This window comes from Homalodisca vitripennis, chromosome 6 (assembly GCF_021130785.1).
Source record: "Homalodisca vitripennis isolate AUS2020 chromosome 6, UT_GWSS_2.1, whole genome shotgun sequence".
In the NCBI taxonomy this organism is placed as follows: Eukaryota; Metazoa; Arthropoda; class Insecta; order Hemiptera; family Cicadellidae; genus Homalodisca; species Homalodisca vitripennis.
In genome coordinates, this window is record NC_060212.1 from 4,841,315 (window position 1) to 4,854,778 (window position 13,464).

A 13,464-nucleotide genomic window follows, 5' to 3' on the forward strand; every position below is an offset into this window, starting at 1 on the left:
TGAATATAGCATAAAGTACAAAAAACAGAGTATTGGGTATATTTATTTATAAAAGAATATCCACTGTTATAATCTAAAATCACTATTATATATAAAGGTATACCGTTTGAATAGTAGGAGCTGGTTCTAAAGAGTCTCCATTCCAGACGATTCCCATTCCCGTAAGATGAGGGATAATGCGAACAAAATTAGTTCTTTCCTTGATTTACCTCTCAGATCACCCCTGGAGACCCTTTGAACATCCCTTTTCCTCCTACTTTCTCCAAGTAACACGTAAGCCATAAATTAGAAATACATACTAATTGTAGTATTAAAATGTAATGGATGATGTGTTTACCAGCGTTTTACCATCATATGTAAAGATACGTAGTTGAGTATTCCTAAAAGTGAGCATACTTTTGCAATGTTTACATTTAAATATGTAAAAACAATAGAAAATTAAAGTGAATGGCTATAATGTATTTAAAATTATCGCCACATATTACCAAAAGGCGACAATTTTAAGCAAATACTGGATATGGTATAGACATTTAAAAAGTAACTTGGTATGAAATTTATTAATTTTGTAGCTTTCAAACGAAAACTACATGCCTCATGGCATGTTTCAAAATAGAATATGCTCCTGATGAGTGGAGACTTTTAATTGATTCTTCAAAAAGAAGCCTTAAGGGGAGCACTTCGCCCTATCTTCGTAATGTTAACATAGGTACACTTATCTCAAGAACTACTTGAGGTATCTTCATAATTCTTTTTTTCATTTAAAGAGGGCTTCTAGGGGAACACGTGGAACCAAAAAAAAATTTTTTTTGGCATATACCCTAAAAGTTATATATTTTTGTTTTAAACGCTTGTCAAAAACCTATATAAATATGTGTATATGTATGTATATAAATATTGAACTCAGTGAAATGTGATGTTTTTAGTGGTTCCACATATGTAAAAACAGTGCTACAAACATACAAAAAAAATTTCATATTTCCTACCATTTGTAGTTTTTGAGAAAAATGTACTTTTGTATTGAAAACCGCAACTTTCGGAAAAACACAAAAAAACGGAAAAAAAATATGCTTTATTACCTTTTTCAGTACATTCCAGGTGCATAGGCTGGCTGATCTCCTTCCTGCTCCTCATATTCATCCTCCAGACTTCTTTTTAGTAAGTTTTTCTTCTGTCTAATTTTTTTTCTCTATATCTTCTTGAGCTTTCTCTGCCTTTCCAAATTCGCCGCCGGTCAAGCTTTTTCATTGCTGTAATAAAATGCTGCCCTGGTGACACTCCTATTTCTTGAAATACTTTGCATTTGCCAATGTAGCCATCATTAAAAGCTGTAACAGCTTCATATATGCCAAAATTTCAAAGTTTTAATCTCCACAAATGTTCTTTTAGGTATGTAGGTCCAAATGACATTGTTGAGGGACTCATTGGGATTTTGAGTTTTTCCCTTAGTACATTTGCCCAGTAGAGTTGGATTGGCTAGATCTTGAAAAATAGGTTTAATAAATGTCATTAGGTTTTTCAGGCAAGTGAAAATGGCTGCCATGATCATAGTTTTCATTGGATTTTTACGGCTTTGCGGTACTTACACCAGGTTTCTTCATCATCTGGACATAGTCCATGTTGAGGCCTTTCATTAGAAGACATCACATGGAAAAAACTCTGCCCAAATGGCTTTTTTTCATGTCTTCAACAGAGTTTGTGTTGCGTCTAATTGCCAATCCGTAGTATTTTTGGAGCTGAATAATGGCAGAATCTGTTAGCTTGTTCTTGCCGCCAAGTCGTGAGCCGTCAGGGAGTGTTTTTAGTCTTAGCTTTTAGATTTTTTTAATCTCGATCCCATCCGTTTCTGGACATGGCCTATGCATTCTATCTTTGTTATGGCAGTATCACCATAGGGCTTGGCTTCGCATACACTGGAGTACGCCTTGCTGTTCTCCATCACCAAGGTATTCAAGGTAACGAGCCTCATACAATGCCTGCGGAGCGCTGAAAAATTGCGACTGCTCCAGCAACTTCCATGGCTCCACTAGAAACCTTCAAAGTTTGCGATACAGCCATCACCATGCGTGTTGTTTAGTCTAGTTAGTGCATCTGCAATATTTAGATAAAATCTCGATGTCTAGGACCTTACCGGTTGATAAAGATGTCACTGATACCACTCCATTTAGTGAAAGGTGACCCCGCTTCTGCCATGAGCCCATCAGCAGCTATAGCGAGGTCTCTGCAACCATCATTATCCGATACAGCTTCTTGCACAGCACTTTGCATTGACTTCTTACACACTAACTCAGCAATTGAACCCAAGTAATGCTCATGTTCATGATATCTCAAAGGCGGAGGTGTAAGATTCATAAAAGCGCAAATTTTCTCCGCAGCCACTCTACCTTTGCCTATGTTACGCATAGCATAAACCAAACGAAGATTTAGGTCATAAAATTGTGTTAGGCCTATCAGACTTTGCTTCATTCTGATTAGTGTTAGGCCTGACTAATTCAGAGTTTGTCACAGTAATAGTGTTTTCACAATCAGAACAGCTGACTATAATTTTTGATGCTAGGCCTACAATGTGTTTTACTTTGTAAACAAGTTGGCCATGGCAATTTTTACACACTGAAACGTTACTAAGAGCCTCATTCAACAATCCTATATTAACTATACAGTTTTCAGACTCATCATTTTCATTCAATTGGTACTGTTTCAAAAAAGGACTGACCTTCTTAGAAGATGCACTTTGAGGTCTTGGCCTATCCACATTTGGAGTATTGGTTACCTCGATTGTTACTTGATCCTGAGAAACTAGGCCTAGGACTAGTTGGAGGGTTATGTTGATTTCCTTTGAAAAACGCGTTTCTTGAAAGCAGGCTTTGAACGTGGCATTATAAAATTCACTACACTTATAACAAAAAAAATACTCAGAACTCTCCACTAAACTCACAAAAAAACCATAATCATTTACGTAATTTTTCACTCTCTAAAACAGAAATGTCAGTAACCAAAACATGTATGCTACCTAGGTTATAAGCAATGGTTATAAAAACAGATGTTTTGTTGGTTAGTGTAAGTTGTTGACATAACAAACTGTCACTGCCAACCAAATCATGAACATGGACTGCAAACGAAGTAGTACTATAACAGCACCATACAAAGTGTGACTGCTACAGGCCCGAAACTGCCTGCAGGCCTATTTAAAAAAAAATATTTCGGACACTTCTTTGTCATCATAAAAAAAAATTTAATACCACCATTGTTATCGGGAAATTCCAAACTTTAATAAAAAAAAAAAAAAAAAATTTCTGTAATTTTTGAGATTTTTTACGAAGTGCTCCCCTTAAAGCAGTACTTGTACACAATGGCTATAAGTATGCGTCTGTGCCAGTTGGACACTCGGTGCACTTAAAAGAATGTTATGTAAACCTTAAACTGGTTTTAAATAAACTCTGCTATCCGGACCATAAATGGACACTATGTGGTGATTTAAAAGTGATTTCAATACTACTTAGTCAACAAAGTGGCTATACAAAGTTCCCTTGCTTTCTCTGTGAATGGGACAGAAAACAACACTACTTAAAAAAAAAGTTTGGCCACTAAGAAAAACCTTACAGGTAGGGGTTAAAAATGTTGCGAGAAAAAACCTTGTGGATCCCAAAAAGGTGTTACTCCCACCACTTCACATTAAGTTGGCAGTGATGAAACAATTCGTTAAGGCACTGACAAAAGAAGGGAAGTGTTTAAACATCTTTGTGAGCAGTTTCCTGGTTTATCCGAGGCAAAGCTAAAGGAAGGAATCTTTGTCTGACCAGATATTAGAAAACTCATGAGAGATCCCAATTTTGGTGACAAAATGGAAACAAAAGAGAAGGCAGCATGGACATCTTTTAAATTAGTTGTTACTGGTTTGTTAGGAAACAAAAAAGATCCAAACTACAAGACAATCGTCGCAGACATGATTGACAACTTTAAGAAGCTGGGCTGCAACATGAGCATTAAAGTTCATTTTCTCCACTCACATCTAGAATACTTCCCTGAGAACCTTGGTGATGTAAGTGAAGAGCAGGGCGAAAGATTCCACCAAGACATCAAGGAAATGGAAAGAAGATACCAAGGAAGATGGTACGTTAACATGATAGCGGACTACTGCTGGATGTTGAAAAGGGACGATCCTCAACGAGTCCACAGCCGGCAAACCACTAAAAGAAGCTTCGACGGAAAGCGAAAGCGTTACTATAAAGACTTATGAACTTAAAACTAAATGAAAGTGTATTGGAATGTATAGCTTAGAACATGATTTAAGTATAAAATAAAATTATGTAACTTTAGAAAAAGTGTGAAAAATTGGTTTTTGTTTTTTTTTCCCCAAAAGTAGTTTCTTGTAGTGAGAAAAAACCTGGCGTGATAGAAAAAAATGGATTGCATTTTTGAAATCAGCGCAAAGAAATAAATAAAAATCAGCTACCAAACTTACAACTCGCAAAAATATTTTTTTGTAGACCTGTGATTGTTGGATGTTTTCATGTGGGCAATTATGTAAACATTTAGGTTAAATAAATATTCCTAGTTCTGAAACCTCATGTTATTAGGTCATTTGAATATGTTGGTAGCATTCATGGCACATACAATGTTGAAAACTTCACGCCTTTTGGTAAAATTTGTATAGTATTTCCTCATGTACTGTAAGTGTACAGCAGTGGTCTAAAAGATTTGTCTGTTACGTATTTAAAACTTTTCGTAATACATGAACATGAAGTAGCATACATAGTGTTTTTATAACAAACGAAAATTGTATAATATAGATGTTTTAATAAAAAAAAACTGATTCATCCAATCCGTCCATATATGCATTTAATCATTTTTAAAGAGATCTTCTACCTTATAAAGGTTGACTTCAATACCTGAATACTTTATCTCCTGTCGTTAAACAATTAAGCAATATCTGCAAACGCATCCACATTTGTATAACATTAAATTCGATAAAATATATACATATATATATTTAGTATACAAAGTATCGTATCATTCAGTATTGCTAACATGTCATTTTTATTAGTACATAATTTTAAACACAATGATTCAAACTAAGCGAAATAAATAAAGACAAAATTATAGCATGTGACAACGAATTCAATGCTTTTCCTTTTTAAATCTATATATTTCGGACTAAAATGGACATTTAATGTACATTGAAGTAAAAATCAAACTAATGTTATAGATATATTAGGTACTAAACACGACCAATAATTGTGACATTAAATATGTGACGTTAAAAAACCTATAATCTTGCACCTCAGGACGTTAACACAAAAGACAGGCGTTCCAAGATATAGTATTATTCCAAGCGATGTATTGACGAAACCCCGGTCTCCTCAGCGGCACCGCTAAAGTGGCATGATGGGGAATCGCGTGTCAGATCTTATCGTGTTACTTGGAAGCACGTTGTCATCCCTACCGTCGTGTTCAGAATGGACAAAAACACTGGTCGCTTTAGTGGCACAGCTAATGTGGCATGACGGGCAATCGCGTGTCAGATCGTATCGTATTACTTGGAAGCACATCGTCATCTCTACCGTCGTATACAGAATAGACAAAACACTGGTCGCTTTAGTGGTACAGCTAACGTGGCATGACGGGGAATCGCGTGTCAGATCGTATCGTGTTACTTGGAAGCACATCGTCATCCCTACCGTCGTATACAGAATAGACAAAACACTGGTCGCTTTAGTGGTACAGCTAACGTGGCATGACGGGGAATCGCGTGTCAGATCGTATCGTGTTACTTGGAAGCACATCGTCATCCCTACCGTCGTATACAGAATGGACAAAGCACTGGTCGCTTTAGTGGTACAGCTAACGTGGCATGACGGGGAATCGCGTGTCAGATCGTATCGTGTTACTTGGAAGCACATCGTCATCCCTACCGTCGTATACAGAATGGACAAAGCACTGGTCGCTTTAGTGGTACAGCTAACGTGGCATGACGGGCAATCGCGTGTCAGATCGTATCGTATTACTTGGAAGCACATCGTCATCCCTACCGTCGTATACAGAATAGACAAAACACTGGTCGCTTTAGTGGTACAGCTAACGTGGCATGACGGGCAATCGCGTGTCAGATCGTATCGTGTTACTTGGAAGCACATCGTCATCCCTACCGTCGTATACAGAATGGACAAAGCACTGGTCGCTTTAGTGGTACAGCTAACGTGGCATGACGGGCAATCGCGTGTCAGATCGTATCGTATTACTTGGAAGCACATCGTCATCCCTACCGTCGTATACAGAATGGACAAAGCACTGGTCGCTTTAGTGACACAGCTAATGTGGCATGACGGGCAATCGCGTGTCAGATCGTATCGTATTACTTGGAAGCACATCGTCATCCCTACCGTCGTATACAGAATAGACAAAACACTGGTCGCTTTAGTGGTACAGCTAACGTGGCATGACGGGGAATCGCGTGTCAGATCGTATCGTGTTACTTGGAAGCACATCGTCATCCCTACCGTCGTATACAGAATAGACAAAACACTGGTCGCTTTAGTGGTACAGCTAACGTGGCATGACGGGGAATCGCGGCACGTGTCAGATCGTATCGTGTTACTTGGAAGCACATCGTCATCCCTACCGTCGTATACACAATAGACAAAACACTGGTCGCTTTAGCGGCACAGCTAACGTGGCATGACAGGGAATCGCGTGTCAGATCTTATCGTGTTACTTGGAAGCACATCGTCATTCCTACCGTCGTATACACAATAGACAAAACACTGGTCGCTTTAGTGGTACAGCTAACGTGGCCATGACGGGGAATCGCGTGTCAGATCGTATCGTGTTACTTGGAAGCACATCGTCATCCCTACCGTCGTATACACAATAGACAAAACACTGGTCGCTTTAGCGGCACAGCTAACGTGGCATGAACAGGGAATCGCGTGTCAGATCTTATCGTGTTACTTGGAAGCACATCGTCATCCCTACCGTCGTATACACAATAGACAAAACACTGGTCGCTTTAGTGGTACAGCTAACGTGGCATGACGGGGAATCGCGTGTCAGATCGTATCGTGTTACTTGGAAGCACATCGTCATCCCTACCGTCGTATACAGAATAGACAAAACACTGGTCGCTTTAGCGGCACAGCTAACGTGGCATGACGGGGAATCGCGTGTCAGATCGTATAGTGTTACTTGGAAGCACATCGTCATCCCTACCGTCGTATACAGAATAGACAAAACACTGGTCTCTTCAGCGGCACAGCTAACGTGGCATGGCGTGAAATCCCGTGTCAGATCTTATCGTGTTACTTGGAAGCACATCGTCATCCCTACCGTCTTGTTTTAGTCCGACTTTCACTGAAGCACATCAGTCATGTCGATATACGTCAGCAGATGTTTTTTAAAACTGTAAAAGTACATAAAAGGTAGACCTTTTGAAATACAAGCATTCTGGTACTTTATTTCAAATTCGTAAAGTAACATTAACAAACCTAAGACCCTTTAATTAATTTCTTAAAACCGTTACACGGATAAATATATTCATTAAACAACAAAAAGAGAGACAGACCGACAACTAAGCAAGATGGTATTATAAAATAATTATATAAATTATTTGTTTTGGCCTATTGAATAACATGGTAAAATTTGCGCAGTTTTTACGAGATACTCTGTTTAGAGACGTAAAAAAACAGAATATATCGGCAAAAACTCAAATTATGTGTAGTGATTGTTGAATAATAAGATAATATTTTAGTTGTTTTTGCCTATCGAATAACATTGTAAGTTTTTGGCAGTTATTGCGGGACACCCGGTACATGAAGTACTTAAAACATCCATGTTATTAACAAACAGTGACTAATTTTGCAAACCATCGCAAACTAAGAGAAAACAAAATTTTATGACAATAAGTTAAACTATAAAATAAACCTATTGATTTACCAATTTCTTCGTGCTTTTTTTTATTTAGGGCTACTTTGTTTTAATGGCACTACCGTTACTAATTTACCCACTACTGTAATTGGTTTTCACCCGTTGAGTACTAACGCAGTACGCTAAGTTCAACTTCAAACAGTTTCGAAACATTACCATCCTTTGTAGACGGTTTCTGCAAATGAACACATCTAGCAACGTTGAGAGAATATGAAAGTATACCACCGAAGAGAACTGTTTCTTCTCCACAGTTGCGATCCGTCGTTTTGTGGAACACTTGCGGCGTAACGGTTCTTTGCCACCGTTATCTGGTTGCAACTGAAACTATCGTAACTGTTGAGGAGGTTCTCGGTTATGTGCCAATTAGTGTAGACAGCAAATAAGTTATTTTGAAAAACATATTAAATGACAAGTGTATGTCCGTTATTGCTATTATTTGCGTTCTCTAACTATTTAATTCACAGGAACTTCAATGATATTTAGTTAATCATAAGGCACTTGTTATTAAGGCAATTATTTTGAGTGACAACACTTGTTCAGATTACACTAGTTGTTGCAGAAGTTCTTTGACGAACAACGTAATATCAACAGTTAACGGTCTAACCTCTTCTTCCATAAATTTATAAACGTTACTCACAATTTCGCGGGACTGACTATTCTACGACTTTAAATCACCAGACATCTATAAAAACAAACCAACCACTACACTCACCACAATCACTAAACAGATTGATTGAGAGAGTCAGATAAGTTATTAGCGTCAATATGATTACGAGAAGGAGGCTGTCGCCGATGAGTCATAGGAAATGTTCAGAGACGGAGTGTATAAGTCTACCGCGCCGCCCTCCCGCCAATACCACACTCTCAAGGCCACGCGCGCCGGTCAAGTCCTCGATTTGTATGTCGCGCCAGCCCAATGTCTAGGTCACACACATCGTTATCGTGGACTAGCGGCGGCGTGGCGCCATACATTGTGAATAACAGTCACGACCTGATCAGCTAGCGCATGCACATAACCTTTTTTTCAATTGTTCCAGAGTTGTTGGAATATACAAAGAAATACAAAGAACTAAATGTAAAAATGATTGGTAAGATTTGAACGCCGGAGTATTTACTCTTTTGGAATAAGACTGTGAAATCGATGTCGTGTGAAGAAGGCCTAATTTCCCTGATATTGAAAACTGTCTCAAAATAAAGAAAACATGGCATATTCTACAATATTTCCGTTAAAATGTTGTATTCAAAAGTATAGATATGAATATTCGATTCGATTGTGGTAGTGGCCGCTTATTATACTGCTGTCCGAAGTTATAGTTACGTTAGCTTTGCTTATTTATTAAATATATGTTACTTGTTAACACTATTAATTAGTTTGTTATGTTTTATTCAATTTGTATGCATTGTTTTCAACTTTATTTTTACCACCCTAAAAATGAGATCGCGTTATTAACCTATTGCTATTGACTTTCTGAAAAAATAAAAAAGTTTTAGGTTATTAAAATGACAAGTAATGAATTTTAGAACATTCAAAATGGAACTAACTTTCTTGCAAAATAGCAGAAAGTTATGGTCAGGTGAATTTCCAATATTTGTATTTTTTTCAAGTTGCATTTTTCTACAACCCAGCAATGGCTGGAGACATTCGTAATCATACCAGTTAGAATTTAAGTTTTTACTGATAGTTACAAAGTTGAGGGATATTTATTGTACGTCCCATCCAGCGCTGATGGCTGGAGGCACTTATGTCACACTTATATGAAATTTTATTCTTAAAAGGTCAACCTTCCCAATTTCAAAATTATAGTTATTCTACGCATCAAAAGATCGTTGTAAAGGATGACGTCAGCAGGAACCAATAAGAGGTTGTCTTACAATCATCACAAGACCACATGATGCCTGTACAACAACAAAATATTACTCCGCACAAGAAAAATATCTCCTCAATTTATGTTTTATATTTTTGTTATTTGTCATTTCCGCCCATAGAAACCTTTAATTGTTTTGTTCAGGAGGTCGATAGCAATAGGTTATTAACAGAAAACCCGTATTTGCTGGGCCGGCAGTTAACTTAACTATTACACATAATTATAAAATGTGTTGAAAATAAAAGAATTTACATAGAAACAATTTAATTGAAATCAGACAAATGATTAAATAAATAGATGATGTCTAAAGCGGGAGAGGAGTAAGGTAAAATATGCCACCGTTTATTTAAAACACCAAGGCAAACACCTGGAAAATTCGTAAACATACTGTACATATAACGTGAAATAAATGAACTCAGCTTGATTATCACATATACACCCACAAACAATACTGTTGTGTTTCCTTTATTTTATATTTATATTTCTCTTATTTAATATATAATATAATTATATATATGTGTATATCCTTAGCTTAAAATTACAAATACAAAACATTTTAGATTTAGAAAGTGCACTAAATAAGACTAACAAGTACGGAAGTATGGTCACACATGATCTCCACCTTGGTGTGAGTGCCGACGTGAAATTGGCCATAGATTCCATTTATAAAGGACGAGTACCCAGTCTTAGTTCCTTACTGTATCCTAACCTAGTTCACCCTAGGCGCACCTTAGAAAATAAGCGCACCCTAAGAATGAGGTTTATATTGTAGTATAGTAACCATATAATGAGTGCGTATAGAAAGTTTTATCAACGTCGGCTTGTACGTTTTTGAGGTAAAGCCATCCATATATTAGATTTTAGAACACGTAACCTGAAAAATCGGTGTGGCTCCAAAAATAGACAGAGCCTAAGAATGTGGGTTTTATCAAAATCGGCTAGTACGTTTTAGAGGTATGGCTATCCACATGTTTTTCCAGTATTCGATATGTAAAATCGATGTATCTCCAAAAACAGACACGGCCTGTGAATGAGGCTTACATTGTAGTATAGTAGACTGTGTCTTAAATGCGTACAAGAACTTTTATCAAAATCACCTCGTATGTTTTTGAGGTACAACTATCCGGTAGGGTACGATAAGCGGACCCCGGTTTATATATCGAAATTGGCCAGTCCTCAATAAAAATCATATGTTTTAAATTGCAATAATGATTTAATATTTACAGTGATGAAAAAAAATTATTATAAGCAAAATTAGGAAAACTGAAGACCATATTTGCTCCTCTCACAGTTACAGTTGTTCTTTCCCACAAATTTCACATAATGGATTTTTCGGTACGAGTCCAACAGGGTAGGGTATACGATAAGAGAACTGGTTTTTTATATCGAAATTGGCCAGTCCTCAATAAAAATCATATGTTTTAAATTGCAATAATGATTTAATATTTACAGTGATGAAAAAAATTATTATAAGCAAAATTAGGAAAACTGAAGACCATATTTGCTCCTCTCACAGTTACAGTTGTTCTTTCCCACAAATTTCACATAATGGATTTTTCGGTACGAGTCCAACAGGGTAGGGTACGATAAGAGGACCTGGTTTTTTATATCGAAATTGGCAAACTATATTACTTAATCATAACCATCGATATAATCAATCGATACTGATTAATTATTTTGAACAAATAACTTAGATAATCTATATCTACAGCTGTCATTCAAATAATACATGTAAGGTAATATTTCAATTTTACATATAAGTAACATTTGATTATTAAAAATGGCAGTCAATTTTAGAAAACTACACGACATTGCTTTGAAAGATGATAAGCGGACCCGCTTTTTTTATATCAAAGAATGTAATCATCAATACCTAATATTCGAATCTCAAATCCTAGACTATCAATAGATATAAAGTTGAAAACTAACAATCATAAGTTTTTAAATTAAAATATGAAATCTATTATTTACAGTGATCAAACAAATTATTATAACTAAAATTAGGAAAACTGAAGAAGACCATATTTGCTCCACCTACAGTTACAGTTGTTTCTTTTCCACGAATTTCACATAATAGGATTTTTCCTCACGAGTCCAACATGTTGAAGTCATGAAAAACATGTCTTATCACCTTCCAAAAGCAATGTCGCGCAGTTTTTCTAAAATTGACTGTCATTTTTAATAATCAAATGTTACTTATATGAAATTGAAATATTACATTAAGAGTATTATTTTAAAGTGTTTATAGCTATTGATATAGATTATTAATTAATCATTAAAAATAATTAATCAGTATCGATTGATTATATCGATGGTTATGATTAAAGTAATATAGTTTGCCAATTTCGATATATAAAACCAGGTCCTCTTATCGTACCCTACCTGTTGGACTCGTACCGAAAAAATCCATTATGTGAAATTTGTGGGGAAAGAACAACTGTAACTGTGAGAGGAGCAAATGTGGTGTTCAGTTTTCCTAATTTTGCTTATAATAATTTTTTTCATCACTGTAAATACTAAATCATTAATGCAATTTAAAACATATGATTTTTATTGAGGACTGGCCAATTTCGATATAAAAAACCAGGTTCTCTTATCGTACCCTACCCTGTTGGACTCGTACCGAAAAATGTGAAATTTGTGGGAAAAAAAAAACAACTGTAACTGTGAGAGGAGCAAATATGGTCTTCAGTTTTCCTAATTTTGCTTATAATAATTTTTTTTCATCACTGTAAATATTAAATCCATATTTCAATTTAAAACATATCATTTTTATTGAGGACTATAGATACTTTTTATATCGATTGATAGTCTAGGATTTGAGATGGGAATATTAGGTATCGATGATTACATTCGATATAAAAAAACCGGGTCCGCTTATTGTACTGTACCCCAGCCATCAATTTTCCCCCAGTATATGACATGTATAATTGATATACCAAAAATATGTACAGCCTAAGAATGAGGTTGGTAATATAATACAGTATACAATGTATTGAATGTGTATAGAATATTTTATCGAATTCTGCAGTTACTTTTTTGAGGTAGGCCTACGGTCATTTACAGAATTGTTTTTTTTTCTTCATTAGGCCTGTGAAATTAAGTACAGTTGTTCATGAAAAGCGGATTTTTAGTTTTGGAATGCCCGTTGGGTAGATTCTATTGTTCGTTTTGTTTAATTTAATTTAGTTTTGTTAACTGAACTGGTTCAGGAACTAGGTTAATGATAGTTAAGGAACTTGGTCAGGAGTAGTTAATGAACCAGGTTAGGATTCCTGTCAGAGGATTAGCTCTTCTATCTATGGAATCTATGGCCAGTTTTAAACTGCTGGTGTGAGTGAGGTTATGTGGGAGTGTGACAATAAAACTACCTAAGTGGGGTTTTCCCTAATCAATTGATTATACTATTTGACATTTAATAAAGTGGTACTATCTATAATTATACATACCGCACTTGAAGATTTCAACTCCGACTTTATAGATGACAACACAGACAACAGCACCGATGAGAAAGATCACTTATTTGTTATACTTTAGTAAGTTTACACTCAAATGTCACAAAGATAACCTAACCGCAGTGTAATGTGGAAATTCTTCAAACACTATGAACGTAATAAAAAAAGGAACTACAGTACTGCCTATTGCATCAACAACGCGAACAAAAGCAAAAGACCGCATATTG

General features: G+C 36.1%; 1 protein-coding gene across 1 annotated transcript in view; it reads right to left on the reverse strand.

Annotated features, from left to right (window-relative positions):
• Positions 1–13,374, reverse strand: part of LOC124364084 — a 39,882-nt gene extending 26,508 nt beyond the window's left edge. The window contains exon 1 of the mRNA XM_046819266.1: positions 13,232–13,374. The gene's annotated coding sequence lies outside the window, so the exon portion shown is untranslated. The remainder of the gene's footprint in view (positions 1–13,231) is intronic.
• Positions 13,375–13,464: the final 90 nt, after the last annotated feature.